Here is a 17,670-nt window from a genome sequence, read left to right as displayed (position 1 = left end):
TTACCCTGCTTTCTGGGGTTTGACATTCCTCCCTTTCTGAAACAGAAAACCCAGAGTTTCCCTCATTTCAGGGTTAACATACTCAGAGTTTTCACTTAACCTCCTTTTTGAAACAGGCCCCTGGTCTCCAGTTCTGTGTCCTCTTCCAGTCTCTGTGATATCGTCCTGCAAAGAGTAAAAGGAAAGTTATTAATCTATCAGTGACTGTCTAACGTGTCGGTGTATGGCTACTCACCATTCCATCTCTCATCTGCTTCCCTCAACTGCCTGCATTTTCACTCAATGCCTTTTCAGTTTATATAAATAAAGTATTTAGATTTTTTTTTTCAACTTACTAGTCTGTCCAGTGTGTGCTTCCCTGATGTAAATATCAGTGGTGTTTTAAAATGAGTTTATAAAAGTCTATATACAACGTCATAGGTGATAGACCGCCTCTGCAGAATAAAATCAATACCTGCTTCATCTTTGCAACCTTGGCCCCACCCACTGGTGTGTTAGTGAGATGACGAGAAGAGGATCACTGGTCTAAAAATAACATTACCTTCCAAAGGATCCTAACGATACTGTAGGAATGTGGTTATTTATTTTCAACGATGTGAATGTCTGTTGACCATTATTTCTTTGAATGTGGTACATTTCACTGTGGATTCTTTGGAAAATCAGTCGCAATTTCGGCGCATGCTTTGCAAACAGACTTTTACAAAATGGACTTGACAGTAATGTGACAACATGTAAGTAACCGTGTTAATTATAATGCCTGATCTGTGACCAGTGATTTCTGATATTTAATGATTCATGTACAGTCAGATGTTCTTTGTCTATGTGTCAGTAAATCAAACCAGTAACTAAACGGTCAACTTCACATTCTCTTAGTAGGATGAAAATGAACTGTTATTTAAACTGTGATTAAATTATATAAAGAAATCAATCAAAGAATGTTCTCTTTAGTCGCCGGAGCTGTTAATCACACAGTTTATCAGTCCTGAGGTCTGGACTCCTGCCAAAACTCCCGTTATAATCAACAAATTTCTTATTTACATTGTGTTTGCACTGTTAGTAATTATGAAATCATTTGTTAGTGTGCAGAAATCGAGTTGCAATGACGAGATCACTGCATGCATATACTTAATGTGTCTGTGATCGGCTACAATGCTCATTGGAATACATCACTGCAACCTTTTATGCGACGATCTAAATATAATGCCATAGATCTAAATATAATGCTATAATCAACATTTTTCACAATTAGTTATCCTTGAGAGCTGTAGTAGTGAAAACGTTCCAAAAGGTTTCAAGATATTTCCACATGTAATACTTGGCTATTTCATATGCAAAGATGTCAGCCAATCACAACTGGGCGTTTACACTCAGAGTTTAAATCAGAGGGCTAAAAACAGGGTAGGAAAAATGCCTTTATTTATAAATGATGGCTATTTTTTATGTAAAAATCATACTAAGATTTATAAGTGTACCTCAGGAAACATTATAAAACAATGCAGTTCATGACCCCTTTAAGAACAAAACAAAAATGCTTAAAAAAAGGGAGGGAGAAACAATTTAATCTGGTCATTTTGTTTTTTACTCCACTGAGTAATTGAACAATTCAACTCTTGGTTATCAGCTATCAGAAAGCGACCAGGTGCACCAGAATTTTTTTTTTATCGTTTTTAACTCTCATTAATTCATCTTGTTCTTTGTAGTCTGTTCAAACACACGGTTTCTAAACTAGGTTGTTCTGATTTGAGACTGAATCAGGCGTCTTTTTGATGCTGGCAGGGAAGGCATTTGTTATTTGTTAGAAAGCATTCGTTAATTGTTAGTCCTTAGAAAGGATTCTTTGTCAGGACTCTCTGATTGCGACCTAAATGAAGCAAGTACTTTGAGATTATTTCCAGCTGTGATATTGATCTGTAAAGCGTTTGAAGGTTGTGTTGTGTGTGTGTGTGTATGACTGATGACAAAAAGGGTAGAAATAGATTTAGGCCCATTAAATGCCTCACAAGTTGAAGATGATTGAAATAACACTAATATTCATGATCCCTAGCTGACCTTAACACACCTCTTGATTTTTCAAGCCATGCTGTCATATTCTTGATTGCTTTCATGTAAATACAGTTCCCTTTCGTTCAGTCACTACGAGTTACGTCAGTGATTGACGAATGGGGGTTTCGCTAGAGAGCCCTATCACCTTCAAGTTATTAGAAAATGAGCCAATGGTATGACAATACCATGGGTCTGTGGAATTTGCATTGCGATGTCGCAAATTAGCTCTAAGAAATATTAATCATCAATAATAACTTGTAATTGATTATGAATATTTGAATCAGTTAATAGAATTAACTTTAATGTTGTATTTTAATATTACAATAAATTAACCTGTTTGTCCCGTGAACACTCAGTGTTAACTGTTTATAAATTCTTAGAAATGTACATTTCCGGGGTATGGGAAATGTCTTTCTTACTTTACAGTACTACTAAGAGCAAGTAGTCAAAATCTATGATTAGGGACTCCAGTATATGAGCTTGAGACACGGACAACATTACGTGTGACATGAACAAGATTTTATTAACTAGACTAAACACTTAAACTACTCTAACATACACATACATGCATGCATGCAGTTTACCAAGGGAAAGAGAACTGAAGCAGGATACAGAAAAGTTATAGCATTGTTTGAAATTCAGCAGATCAACAGCTATGAGCAAACCATGAGTTTAGTTCTAACATGCCCTTCTTTAAAAATGGGTAGGATACTTAATCTATCAAATAATGAGACTAAGTTAAATACTTGCATGTCTCGCCCATTTGAATTAAACTGTCCTGATGCAATTTGTTGAGGCTCCAGTTTATCTTTGCTGATATGGTCTAGATGAGAGAGAACCAGTGGAAGTCAGAGGACCTTTGGTAAATGGAAAGACAAGGCCGCAGCCTGGCACAAGCTTGGGGGTCCTTAGAAAACTTCTAGTCCAGCATCACACTTCACATCAGTATTTCAGAAAGGGACTAAGAGACTAAGGGAGTAAGAGACGTGATCTTGTGATCAAGGATTTTTAAAGCGTGAAGATGTCACACCCTCTGGATGGTTGTGAGCCAATAAGAAGTTGTTCCCTTTGGAGGGAATTTCTTTACGACCCTTAGTTCAAGCAGGTCTTTGAACATGTAATGTGATTGGATGTTTAACAAATGAATCTGAGATTCTTATAATACTAATGCGTCACAAAGTTAGCAAAATGTAATGTAAATTAACAAATGGCGGATGAAGATTGGAGTTTATAGAGACTAAACATGGTGTAGTTGAGGTTGACTGTTGATTCTATAATAACATACATAGTATCAAATAATAGTATCAAAAGACACTACAGAAGACAGTAAATCATTCACACAGTGTCCTGGGAGTGCTACCTAGCGTGTTTGGGCTTTAATCACGCTCAGGCAGCGCTCGTGGATGAGTCATGTTCTCATTGCGGGAACATGCCCATCGCTGTGTTGAGATCAAGACTCAATGACCTAGAGTCCCCTCTGCCACACCCCAATTACCCTCGAGAGGGGATTCTTTGGCTGCTGGCCAGGGTGATTTCAGGGTTACGGTGTGGAACAACCCGACAAATCTTCCTCGGACCACACCCCCCTGCACATCGGAAGCCGTGGATCCTCAGGGTGAGCCTGGTTCCTCTCGGGTACCCAGAGTCTCATTCGGGGCTCCGGTGGATGATGCTATATCACTCACAGCATCACAAGGCGGGCTTGATTCCTCTGGGGATGAGGTTTCGGCTGCGTTGCCTCCCTCGGGAGTGCCAGCTTTGCCTGAGTCGGATCCAGAGCTGACAGCCATGCTTGCCCGGGCAGCTGAGAGCATCGGGTTCGGAGTGGCTCCCACTGCCCTCCACCGAGCGCTCAAGGCTGGATGATTGGTTCCTGGGGGCAGTCCCCCATTGGTGATTGGTCCCCCAGTGCCTTTCTTCCCGGAAGTGCATCAGGAGGTCACCAGGTCGTGGAAGACTTCCCGCGGCCCGGCGGCGTCCTCCACCTTCTCTTCCTTTGACGGCGCGGCAGCCACTGGTAACAGCCAACAGGTACACTGGGGTACACAACGCTCACCAGGATGGGGCTAAAGGCCCCATTATTAATACATTAATCCTTTAGGTAATGTGTTTAAATAATTAACTAGTTTAATAGTTAAATAATTAACTAATAAATATTACATTGTTTATTCTATGACTTTGCATTAATTTTATTAATATAATATGATTATTTACACAACAAACATGACATAAATAATGCTATGTATTGCTCAGTGAAGGATTGAGAGTTGAAGTTCATTTTAATTTAATTTTGATAATTTTATAATATTTTTTTTATAAATTAATATATTTCTGTTATTTTATAAAGCAGGAAGGAATGTTTTAAAGAGATACAAACCAACTAATACCACAAGATCACAGAACAATGTCACTGAAGAGCTGCTAGTTAAAGTGATATATATATATATAAGTCTAATGAAAAGTGAAATTAACTAGATGTACCGCATGGCGGTACAAAATATGACCGCCGCTCAGGCCTGCACTGGCTTTCCACAAAAAATATACTTATACATACTAAGTATGAAAAATCTGTGATTTTTTTTTCAAAGGACCCTCCCATTCAATTTCTACAAACCTCTACCAAACGGTTGAGGTGCCTGTTGATGGTAAAAGTCAGTTATCTGACTTTGGCATGGGTTTGTTGTGTTTTACTGAAATAAAAAACATTTTTTCCCCAAAAAAGTGGTTTTATCTTGTAGCCCTGGTCCCAGAGTTTTAAAAAAACAATGTTAACAAAATTAAACTCATTCCTACTGTACCTAGTAGAACACTTAAGTAAATGTCCCATTGAAATTAATGGGATTTTGTGGATTTAGGTGAAGAAAGTGTACACATAATACATTTTGGTCTGTACCATGAAGAGAAAACTGATTCAACTATATAAACTATATATTTTCTGAAAGCGTAGACTCTCAGGATGTGATCTAACATGGCATGAAACATGTCCCACCCACCTCATTAGTATACTGCCCAAGCATAACACATTGGGTATTGGTAAATCGGGTATGGCTGATACCTAAAAAAAGTAGTAGTATGTGCATGTCTGTCTGTGTGTGTGTGTATGTGTGTGTGTTTGTGTATGTGTGTGTCTGTGTGTGTGTGTCTGTGCGTGTATGTATGCATGCGTACATGTGTGTGCGCGTGTGTGTTTGTGTGTGTGTGTCTGTGCGTGTGGATGTCAGTGTGTGTGCATGCTTGCGTTTGTTTGTATTCCTGCATGTGTGTGTGTGACAGTATCATCCTAAACCAGCAACCCTTCGCTCAACAGCACCATCTACAGGCCGATGAGTGTACAGTCACTAAATGTGCACATAAATGAATTTATTTTATACCCCCCCATGGATGAAATTCAACGAAACTTAGCATACCCCCAGAGGATGTCAAGTTAATCATACACATGAAGTATGGTGCAGTTCTGACCATCTCAACTGAAGATAGGGGCGATTAAAGCAGAATAATATTGCATTTTCATTTTTTATGGGAAGGGGCGCAAATCACAAATGAGTGATTATGGGCTAGGTTGATGTGGGCCCTTAAGACCAACATACCATAAAAATGTCTTCATCCTCGGTGGGTTTTTTTGGGGGGTTTGGGGGGGCCCAGCGCGGGGGGGGGGGGGGAGTGGCCCCCGGGGACCAAACGAAATTTTTCCGTAAAAGTCTAGTGGGGCTACATGCCCACCAAATTTCATGTTCCCCGGTGTTTCGGTGTCCCTGGTACCGTTGACGAAAAATTCAGTAGATGACGAAAAAAAAAAAAAAAAAAAACTTTGACAATCGATTATGGGCTAGGTTGATGTGGGCCCTTAAGACCAACATACCATAAAAATTTCTTCATCCTCAGTGCCACGGTTCAGGTAGTTATTTAGGAAAAACTGCATTTTTTGGGTTTGGGGGGGCCCAGCGCGGAGGGGGAGTGGCCCCCGGGGACCAAATGAAAATTTTCCATAAAAGTCTAGTGGGGCTACATGCCCACCAAATTTCATGTTCCCCGGTGTTTCGGTGTCCCTGGTATCGTTGACGAAAAATTCAGTAGATGACGAAAAAAAAAAAAAAAAAAAACTTTGACAATCCCTATATGACCGCTTTCGCTAGCTATGCTAGCGGCGGTCATAATAATCAATGTAAACAATGTTCTCAAGAAAAAAATATTTGGTTTGAATTTTGATTTGACATTTTTATTTGAGTTGAAAAATTATTTAAAATTTCAATTAAAGGACTGAAAGATTATGTGTATTTTCAGTTAACTTTAGTCAGATGCATTTATTACTGTGCATTAGATTTAATCAACTTTATATGTGTCTGTAAAGGTGTGAACCAAATGGCCCATAGAAACTGATAGGTGTGAAACAACATTGCTCAGGGTAGATTGCAGTGTAGATCGATCTCCTGTGGGAGGTCCTAACAGTTTTCCTTTGATTGTAGCCCTTTTGTCTTCGTGTATAAAGTTCTGTCTCACAGACAGAACTTTGGGTTAAGATTGTTGAAGGGCGACATGCTAACATCGCTGCTGAAGGACTGCTACACTACAAACCTTCAATAAATTCTTCTCCCCACAAGAACTCTGGTCAAGCCTACTTATTTTATGTATTGGAGAAATCTAATACATTGGCGAGCCACCCAAACCACTGCTCGGCCAAATACACCAAAATCTAACAGTTAGTTCACCCATAAATGAAAATTGTCCCATAATTTACTCGCCTTCAAGCCATCATATGTGTATATGACTTTCTTCTTTGTGCCAAACACAATCGGAGTTATATATATTTTAAAAAAAAATCCTGGCTCTTCAAAGCTTCATAATGGGAGTGACTAGGAGTTTTTGAAGCTCCAAAAAGCGCTTCCTTCCATCATAAAAGTAATCCATACGGCTCCAATGGGTTAATAAAGGCTTTCTGAAGTGAAGTTATGCGTTTTTGTAAGAAAAATATCCATAATTATAACTTTATAACTTGTAGTCACTAGAGAGTCAAGTTCCAGTGTGTGACGTAGGATGTATGAAGTAGGAGTAACGTAAGCTTAGGTGAGAGTAGACGCCTCTCGTGGTTCAAACAAATAGTGATGGGCAACAAACTCAAGCTCCTCCGACATTTCTCTTTCAAAATTCTAATTCATGACCGATGTTTTGTTTTGCTCTATCCTCTTCGCTTCCGCGTTTGTCAATATGTCATGCGTTGGGTCAGAGTTGACTCTTCGGCCATAACTCGACTCGCGTACGGAATCCAGTGATTCATACATTTATAAATATGGATATTTTTCTTACAACAACCAGTATATTATCATTTAAAATGGGGACATGAAAATGTGCTGCAAAGCATGAATGACCCACCAGCAGCTACTAAAAGTATTCTAAAGTGTATTTATTTTTCAGAAGGGTCTACAAGCTTAATTGCAGTGCTGTGAAATTTGTTTCTTGTAATAAACTCTACTGGCCAAAACTATTTGCAATTATGTCAAATTTAAAAATATGAAGCCAGAGAGTTTTGTTCATAAAACAGTTATGTTAGAGTATATTCACAAGCCAAAACGGTTTGTCACCTAGAGTCTGACAGAAAGTATATGTAAGTGGGAATGACTGTTTTTGCATTGTTTATGACAACGAAAGCATCATGAATTGGTACTGGATAAATGCATGCTTATTTCTCACCTACATCGTCTCAGCTGTGCGAACACTCCATCAATGAAGCGCTAGACTTGCCAGAAATAGCAAAGACTGCTGAAGCTGCCCACTATAGGGAGAGTAATTTACATAAGATAAACACTGCCTTGCCCACTAGTGGACTACTTTTATGGATGACAAGTAAAAATGAGTTGTTATGTAAGGCCTACCAGATTCAGGCATGTTGATGAAAGGAGCAGGTACATTTGGGAAGGTTTGGATTCACATCTCTCTCCCCAACTTAATCAAAACCCCAGCACACACACTCATGCAAACAATGCACAAACTTCATGTAAAGATATTAGGCACATTCCACAGGAAGCTTGCACATCACTCCTTCCTCTCTGCCTCTTATCCTCACTGATCTGAGCTGATTGCTGTGGCCTGGGAGGAATGATAATGGAGGAAAGAGAGATATGAAAGAGGAACCACGACAGCATAGACATCATCACCTTCCTCATTACTGTACATCTGTCTTCATAAGCCTCTATTTTAGTCATAGTTTTTGTTTTTGGATAAAAAATGTCCTTTAAGTTTAGTCAATATTTTGTCATATGCATTATTTAAAGTCTATTTTATTCTGATTGATATATAATTTTATTCAATGAAAATAGCATTTTTATCTGACAGTATTGTGCAAAATGGCAAAAATCTAGTCAAACTTTAAAATACAAAACTTGTAAACACATTTAGTATTTAAACATGTATAAAAAAACATATCAATATAAACAAATACATTTTTTCTTTTTCCAAAAAACGTATCTCATATCTCATGTCATATATTTTCACTAACAGTTTTAATTAAAATAATTTAATTATCGCTACATTGCATCATTTTCATCTCATCTCCGTTATCGTTGATGAAAAAAAAAAAAAAACTTTGTTAATGAACATTTTCATGACAAAATTAATTGATGACCATTTACCACCAGCGATCAACATTCTCTTAGCAGAATTTGCAATCGTATTCTGACCAAAATGTATGAGTCTTTCCATTGTTCTTATTAAGGCCTAGGTGCCATTCTCAGAACAGTGGAAATGGTGGGCTGGGCTTAGCATTGTGGGAAAGAGACAGTGAGATGTGACTCCAGAGCAAAGCCATGCCAACATTGCTGGAAAACGAGAGCATCAAATAAAAACCATTCCTTTAGAGAGAATTAAGCAGAGACAAACAGTGAGTGGAGCTGTAAGAGAAAAGTCTGCCTTCAATTTTCTACATGGCCGTTTTTGGCATTGTGTTCAATGTTTTCTTTTTCTTTGGGAAAATAAACCGCAAATTGTTCTGACTCAAGAGTTGTCAAATGTCTGAGGAGTCATTTCCTGAGGCTATTGAAAATGGGCAACAATCAGACAACAAGCTACTGATGGCTTTAGAGTTTACATTGATGCTTTGTTTCAATTTGCAGCTTTATTCTTTACGATGGATGTGCTCTTCAGAAGATTTAGCTCATCTTTTTGTTTCTTTTTTTTTTACAGCTGTTATTGCATTTATAACTGGATACACTTTAAATTAAGGTAAAATTCTCACTATTAATGAATAATATTCTCACTATTCTATGACTTTTGCCTCAATAAACTCAAAATCACTGCTTATTAATAATTAGTAAGGTAGTTGTTATGTTTATGTATTGGGTAGAAATTGGATTAGGGATGTAGAATATGGTCATGCAGAATAAGGCATTAGTATGTGTATTATAAGTATTAATAAACAGCCAATAATATGCATAATAAGTTAAATGTAGTTAACAAGTTAACTGAGGTTCGGGAGCAAGGCCACGCCTAAACTAATCAGCTTGTTCCCCGTATGTATAAATACACTGAACCCACCTTCACTGCACCGTTTGTCTCAGTTTCTCGACATGGATCCCGAGCTGCAGATCAACCCCTCCGACTCTGAAGAGGATTTGTTCGGAATCGCTCCTCCGTCACAAAGAAGGTCTTCACAACAATCCCTAAGCAGCCAAAATTCACACCGGCTGCGTTCTGCCGTGGAAATCCCACAGCCCCGCGGGCATTCACATCTGAGTTCATCATCGAAGATTTCTCCAACCCCGACTCGACTTCAAGATCATTCTCCTTCGCAAACGAGAACTACCATCAACGATCGCCACAGCATCAACGATCGCCACAGGCACGGAAGCCGGCGCGATCACTCTCCTCGTCAACCGCGTCATCATTCATCAAACCGCAACCATTCTCAGCGCACTTACGCTACGTCTCCCAGACCTGAGACCAACATTAAGAATTGGACCGTGGCTCGCTTTCAGCGAGCTCTTAAGGATAAAGGTATCCACTTCAGCCGATCTGACAATAAATCAAGATTATTCCAGCTTTACACAGCATCCACTAACCCTTCAACTTTAAATTCCGAGCCTCCAATGCTTCCGGCATTCACACGCAATCCTCTCATCTTCACTCACGACGTCACCACACTGCCTCCACAACGGCCTCAGCCAGCAGTATCTGCGCCACCTAGTGGAGACCAAGTACTACCATCTTCAACATCCACCCCTTCTACCTCAGACTTATCCCATTTCATGACATCATTCTTCGCATACTTACACTCACAAACAGCTCCAAATCCTCATTCACATTCATCCCTTCATCCCATCATCCCTTCCTCTACCCTTCCTTCTGGCGTTAACAGCCACACGGCTCCCGTTGTTTCTGATTCTTCCCTACAAACTAACCCAAATCAAGTCCCTCATGCAGCAAACCCAGGACTTCTACCTCTCAGCGGACCTTTTCAACCCCCTCCTATTCCTTCCTTTTATCCAACTAATCTATCCCTTTTCCCCTCCCTCCCCCACCCCTACCACTTCCTTCCCCAACACCCTCACATCCTGCCAATAAATACTAGCCCATATACCCTGGCCACAGCTGCACCGCCTCCTCGTCCAGCTTCATCAATTCACTGGCCCTCCCCAGTCTCTTCAGCCTTGCGTCTTCAGATTTTATCAGGTAACTATACCGATCTAGCCCAGCTCCTCCAACCATCCCTCATAAACATCAACCAGCCCAGAGAGCTGCAAACCAGTCAAGGCCTAATGCAGTTCAGCCATCCATTAAACTCTCGTTCAAAAGACCTTACTCCCACCGAATTTGCTTTAGCTTTCTCGATCTACAGAGATATAATTTGCTCCGTCTATCCCGATCGAAGAACTGAGCTAGATGATTACCTATCAATCATCTTAGACATGGCTGTGCGTTTTGGAGGAACAGGCTTCTACAACTACCACGTTCTTTTTGCCACCCAAGTAGCAGGTCGGTTACAGCAGTTCAATCAGGGGACATACTGGGGCACTCTTGATGCAAAACTCTACTGTCGGATCTTCACAGCACGCACTTCAATGGCCTGCGAAATATGCGGGGCACCATCACATCCAGCCTCAGCATGCATCATCACACTCTCTCAATTTCAACCCTCATCCTCACGCAAAACATCCGTATTCAATAGATTATCCACAGCAGCCCCACCTCCTCCTCTAATTCCAAAACCCCTCAACATACACCCCACAGCCAATGCTCCACTTCCCAAAGGCATTGACAAAAGAGGACGACCGATCCTCTACCAAGGGGGCAGAATGGTATGCAACAACTTCAACGATCTCGGCTGCTCTCTTTCCAACTGCAGATTCCTACACACCTGCTCCTTCTACGGAGGCGCTCATTCAAGAGCCTCTTGCCCCCACAACCCAACTGCTCTACCCGACTGACTATTAAAGTATCTCGGCACACCAGTCAAGGTAAAAGCATTAGCCACTGCATTACTAGACCACCCCGACAGGGAGTTTGTAGATTTCCTTATCAATGGATTAAAAAACGGCTTCCTTCCAGGCATAGAGTTAATCCCAGACACTTCTCATCTCTCCCATAACCTCCAGTCCGCTCTCTCCGAACCAGACATTGTTGACACATTAATAGCTAAAGAAGTCCAAGAAGGATTCATGATAGGCCCATTTAAAGAACCTCCATTTTCTCCCCTTCGCATCAGTCCCATCGGAATTGCCACCAGGAAATACTCTGGGAAGAAGAGATTAATCATCGACCTGTCCTCCCCCCATGGCACACACATTCCCAGCATCAATAGCATCATTCCAGCCCCAGACTTCTCCATGAAATACACTTCTATCGATCAAGCCATCACTCTCATCCGCAAGGCAGGCCATGGAACATGGCTCTCAAAAGCAGACATCACCAGTGCTTTCAAAGTCATGCCCATTCACCCAGAATTCTGGCGTTTCTTCTGAATATTCTGGAAAGGAGCTTATTATTTTTCAGTGCGCCTCACTTTCGGCTGCAGAAGCAGCCCCAAAATCTTTGACTCCCTCTCGGAGGCTTTATGTTGGATTCTCATCAACAACCACAGGCTTCCCTACGTCCTCCACCTCCTTGACGACTTCCTCATCATCACACCTACATCCGCACCTCCACACTCAGGACTTTCTACCCTCGTTAAAGTGTTTTCCGAACTAGGTGTTAAAGTGTTTCCCTTTCAAAAGAGAAGACCTTAGGGCCATGCACCTCCATCGAGTTTTTAGGCATCACCCTAGACTCCATCTCCTTCCAAGCATCTCTACCTCCCGAGAAAATACAACGCATTTCATTGCTCCTATCGAACTATCTTCTAGCAGGCAGGTGCACAAAGCAACAGCTGCTAGCCCTCCTTGGCCATCTTAACTATGCCATCAGAATTATCCCCCAGGGAAAATCTTTCCTTTCCAACCTACTATCAAAAGCAGCAACAATCCCCTCTCTACACGACAAAGTCACCTTGGATGAAGCCTGCAAAATGGAAATGTGGCTCTGGCAGCAATTTCTGTCTTCATGGAACGGCATATCCTTCTTTTATAACGACTACGTCACACAGCCAGAAGACATTCAGCTGTACACAGATGCAGCGCCCTCCACCGGATTCGGCGGCTACTACAGCGGCCGCTGGTTCACTTCTGAATGGCCACCAGAGTTCAGCTGTCTAATTCAGCAGCCAGACCTTCCCTCATCCACACTTTACGAAATGTATCCCGTCATCATAGCGGCCATTCTTTGGGGGCATGAATGGTCCAGACATTCCATACTCATTCACTCAGACAACTCAGCAGTAGTTGAAATCATAAATAAAGGCAGATCCCGTTCTCTGGCTATTATGCAATTAGTCCGCAGACTGACACTAATATCGGCGCAGCGCCAGTTTATCATCCGAGCAGCACACGTTCCAGGATACCACAATACTGCCGTGCAAAGGCAAAATACCGTAACTTCGTTTTTGGTCGAAAATTAGTTATTTATATTTTTGGCACATTCAAGACCTTCTTTATCATGTGGATAAGTATCTTGAATCAATTCCATTGTTTTTTCGAGAAAATAATGATTTGTCTTAACAGTAACTTCCAAAAGCCCACGAGAAACAAAGGCAGAACACCGTAACATCAGTTACCGCTCTTTGGCTTTGTTTTGGAACGCTCAAATTGAGTTACAGTACTCTGCCTTTGTTCAGCCGCGCGTCAATATGAAGTTACTGTGCCGGTGTTCTATCAAATAATGCTACCTACCAGATTGTACGGTTATCTGCCTTTGTTTTAATGTCCATTAAAATTAAAATTACGGTGTAGCCTGTGCACTTTGTAGAGCTGCCATCAGTCCCTCTAACTTCTGATGTCTTCAGAGCTTTGTCCTGCACAATTGCGGTCAGAACATTTAGTATGGTCTGAACCCACTCCATCGACAAACGTGCGATATCGATCGCGCATAATTATGCAGAGTTGACAGAAAAACGTTACACATTGCCGTATCAGATGAATACAACCAAGAATTAAAGCTTGGCAAACTAGCTGGCAGAGTGCCAAAACTTCGCCTTCAGCCCCGCCCTAAACGCGGTCGAGTCAACGCTGGACTAATATATCTATGGAGGTATTTTGTCATGTCAAATGTATTAATTATGCCATCAGAATGCAACCAAAGCACAGGATAGCAATAAGTAGATGGCTATAAATAATTGTAAATCATACAAAATAAATGCCATGATTGCTAGATTTTATACAGGTGTTACTATAATGATTTTGTTAATGGTGATCAGCAACTAAATATTGATAATGTGGAAGTTACTGCCTTTTGCCTTGGCATGACTTCTCACTTTTTGATGACAATACAAAGGCAGAGTACAGTAACTTTAAAATAGTGGTCAAAAGTCAAGTTTGAGCTCAAGATTTTTTTATGTAAATAATTTCCATTACTTAAACATCTATTTGCCAGATTTCCAGTGTCCTACCTATAATTAATTTGGCGGGACAACTAAAAATCTTTAAAGTCATTTTTCTCAGTTCCACACTCTAGCGACTTAAGGTCTTTTGCCTTTGTAGGGCAGAATAGCATAGCTGACTCATTGGGCCCTATCTTGCACCCAGCGCAATTGACTTTGTACACCGACGCATGTATCATTCCTATTTTGCACCCGCGCAAAGCGGACTTTTCCCTCCACTGACGCACGTCGGTTAACTAAGAAATACACTTGCGCTCCCCTGGGCGGTTCAGTGCAAAGAGGAGGCGTGTTCCGGCGCAAACGTCCCCTCATGCTATTTTGCAGGTTTAGAAAACAATTGCGCCACTAACCAGGAAAAAATAGTTTAAAGTCAGTGGAGCGTTGCGCATGTTATTCATATGATATTTTAAGGGTGCATGCTTGGCCATAATCAATGTAGCGTGTGCACAACGTGCACTTTGATTCTCTCATCTACACAGAAGCAGCAGTTTTCATTTTTGCAAATCATACATTATTACAATAGATTGCGCTTGACACTTGCGTTTCAGATCGTTAAAATAGGGCCCATTGTCTCGTTTTTCTTTTCAGAAGTTCAGAATCTTGGCTCCAGAGGCAGACATCCATCCCACACCAGTCCCACCGTTTTCAGCCACCATCTTCAACTAAATCCACAGCTGGAAGACCTTTCATACGCTTCACGAGAAGCTATCCTCGACGGCCTTGCTCCGAGTACCCTCTCTGCTTACTTGACTGGTTGGAACTGTTTTAAGGCTTACCACTCCTTCTACCAACTTTCATTTCCTCTAATGAATGTTTGGTCCATCTGCAACTTCGTTACTCATGCCCATTCCTACCAAAATATCAGGGCATCCTCCAATGCTCAAGCTCAAGTCCTTTCATACACTTCACGAGAAGCTATCCTCGACGGCCTTGCTCCGAGTACCCTCTCTGCTTACTTGACTGGTTGGAACTGTTTTAAGGCTTACCACTCCTTCTACCAACTTTCATTTCCTCTAATGAATGTTTGGTCCATCTGCAACTTCGTCACTCATGCCCATTACTACCAAAATATCAGGGCATCCTCCAATGCTCAAGCTCAAGTCCGCATTGGCTCATCCAAACCTTTGGGGGTCCTCCAATGCTCAAGCTCAAGTCCGCATTGGCTCATCCAAACCTTTGGGGGTCTTCAAGTAACCAAAGCTTACTACCTACCGAGACGAAGCCCCCACTCTGAGTCTCCATGGACTAGACTCCCTGATCAGCCAGACGGAGAACCATAACATCCTTTCCCCCATCCCTTTCGAGCCATTTTCATTCCATAAAGCAATTCTTCATAGTTGTGGCGTGGTCCTTGCTAGTGAAATGTAGTTAACAAGTTAACTGAGGTTCGGGAGCAAGGCCATGCCTAAACTAATCAGCTCGTTCCCCGTATGTATAAATACACTGAACCCACCTTCACTGCACCGTTCGTCTCAGTTTCTCGACCCCACACACCCCTCCCCTTTCATCTCATCCATCCATCCATCCATCCATCCATCCATCCATCCATCCCACTTCCCCCCGACCCCAATTCCCCATCCATCCATCCATCCATCCCACTTCCCCCCGATCCTTGGACCCAAAAGTGTTACATTATTACTTTTGAGTTCAGCTTGGAGTGAGATTTTTGGAGTGGGGTGGGGGGATTTCTCAATTCGATTCATAAGCTTGGGATTTAATGTTGGTCACTACTCAGCATTGATTCATTCTGATATACACTGCTCAAAAAAATTAAAGGAACACTTTGAAAACACATCAGATCTCAATGGGGGAAAAGTATCATGCTGGATATCTATACTAATATGGACTGGGTAATGTGTTATGAACGAAAGGATGCCACATCGTTTGATGGAAATGAAAATGATCAACCTACAGAGGATTGAATTCAAAGACACCCCGGAAATCTAAGTGAAAAAATGATGCAGCAGGCTTGTCAATTTTGCTGAAATTTCATTGCAGCAACTCAAAATGGTACTCAGTAGTTTGTATGGCCCCCACGTGCTTGTATGCATGCCTGACAACGTCGGGGCATGCTCCTAATGAGACGACGGATGGTGTCCTGGGGTATTTCCTCCCAGATCTGGACCAGCGCATCACTGAGCTCCTGGACAGTCTGAGGTGCAACCAGGTGATGTCAGATGGACCGAAACACAATGTCCCATAGGTGTTCTATTGGACGTAGGTCAGGTGAGCGTGGTGGCCCTTCAATGGTATCATTCCTTCATCCTCCAGGAACTGCCTGCATGCTCTCGCCACATGAGGCCGGGCATTGTTGTGCACCAGGAGGAACCCAGGACCCACTGCACCAGCATAGGGTCTGACAATGGATCCAAGGATTTCATCCTGATACCTAATGGCAGTCAGGGTGCCATTGTCTAGCCTGCAGAGGTCTGTGCGTCCCTCCATGGATATGCCTCCCCAGACCATCACTGGCCCACCACCAAACCGGTCTTGCTGAACGATGTTACAGGCAGCATAACATTCTCCACGGCTTCTCCAGACCCTTTCCTGTCTGTCACGTGCTCAGGGTGAACCTGCTCTCATTTGTGAAAACCACAGGGCACCAGTGGCGGACCTGCCAATTCTGGTGTTCAATGGGAAATGCCAATCGAGCTCCCTGGTGCTGGGCAGTGAGCACAGGGCCCACTAGAGGACGTCGGGCCCTCAGGCCACCCTCATGAAGTCTGTTTCTGATTGTTTGGTCAGAGACATTCACACCAGTGGCCTGCTGGAGGTCATTTTGTAGGGCTCTGGCAGTGCTCATCATGTTCCTCCTCGCACAAAGGAGCAGATACCGGTCCTGCTGATGGGTTAAGGACCTTCTACGGCCCTGTCCAGCACTCCTAGAGTAGCTGTCTGTCTTCCTGGAATCTCCTCCATGCTCTTGAGACTGTGCTGGGAGACACAGCAAACCTTCTGGCAATGGCACGTATTGATGAGCCATCCTGAAGGAGCTGGACTGCCTGCGCAACCTCTGTAGGGTCCAGGTATCGCCTCATGCTACCAGTAGTGACACTGACCCTAGCCAAATGCAAAACTGGTGAAAAACAGTCCAAAAAGATGAGTAGGGAAAAAATGTCAGTGGCCTCCACCTGTAAAACCATTCCTGTTTTGGGGGTTGTCTCACTGTTGCACATCTAGTGCACCTGCTGTTAATTTCATTAACACTAAAGCTGCTGAAACTGATTACCAACCCCCTCTGTTACTTAACTGACCAGATCAATATCCCAGGAGTTTAACTGACTTGATGCTATTCTCTGATTAAAAAGTGTTCCCTTTATTTTTTTGAGCAGTGTATAAATGGGGTACAATGGGGCTAAAGGCGCACCGCTGTAAAAGGGACATTTGATTTTATTCTCTTCTGAACCACTAGATGGCACAAAAATTGCAGCATAAATTATCATAAAAAGATATAATAAAATATAATATTTATTATTACTACTGTAATGCCATATTACATTTTATGGGATCTTCAAAGCTTTTAGATTAAATCGTTTTTAAATATTTATTTGAATATATAGGCTATTTCTAAAAAAAATATATATATATATATATTATATATATATATATATATATATATATATATATATATATATATATATATATATATATATATTATATTAAACAGAAAA

This window comes from Squalius cephalus, assembly GCF_949319135.1.
Source record: "Squalius cephalus genome assembly, chromosome: 16".
Lineage (NCBI taxonomy): Eukaryota > Metazoa > Chordata > Actinopteri > Cypriniformes > Leuciscidae > Squalius > Squalius cephalus.
Note: the sequence above shows the minus strand (reverse complement) of the source record.